The following is a 343-nucleotide window of genomic DNA, read 5'->3' as shown; positions in this document are numbered from 1 at the left end:
AAGGAATCCCTCAGCCTGATCAACAGCATGTACGAAACATGCAACTCACACCACATGTAGGGCTGAAAGTCTGAAAGAAGCAAAATTGCATGTGCGGTGGCTCATGCCTGTAATCCCAGCACTTTGGGAGGCTGAGGTGGAAGGATCACCTGAGGTCAGGAGTTGGAGACCAGCCTGGCCAACACGGTGAAATTCCATCTCTACTAAAAATACAAAAAATAGCTAGGTGTGGTGGTGCGTGCCTGTACTCCCAGCTACTCAGGAGGCTGAGGCAGGAGAATCGCTTGAACCCAAAAGCTGAGATCATGCCATTGCACTCCAGCCTGGGCAACAAGAGGGAAAC

This window comes from Colobus angolensis, unplaced genomic scaffold, assembly GCF_000951035.1.
Source record: "Colobus angolensis palliatus isolate OR3802 unplaced genomic scaffold, Cang.pa_1.0 Scaffold43, whole genome shotgun sequence".
Classification (NCBI taxonomy): domain Eukaryota; kingdom Metazoa; phylum Chordata; class Mammalia; order Primates; family Cercopithecidae; genus Colobus; species Colobus angolensis.
The sequence above is the reverse complement of the archived record's forward strand: the minus strand, read 5'-3'. Positions refer to the sequence as shown.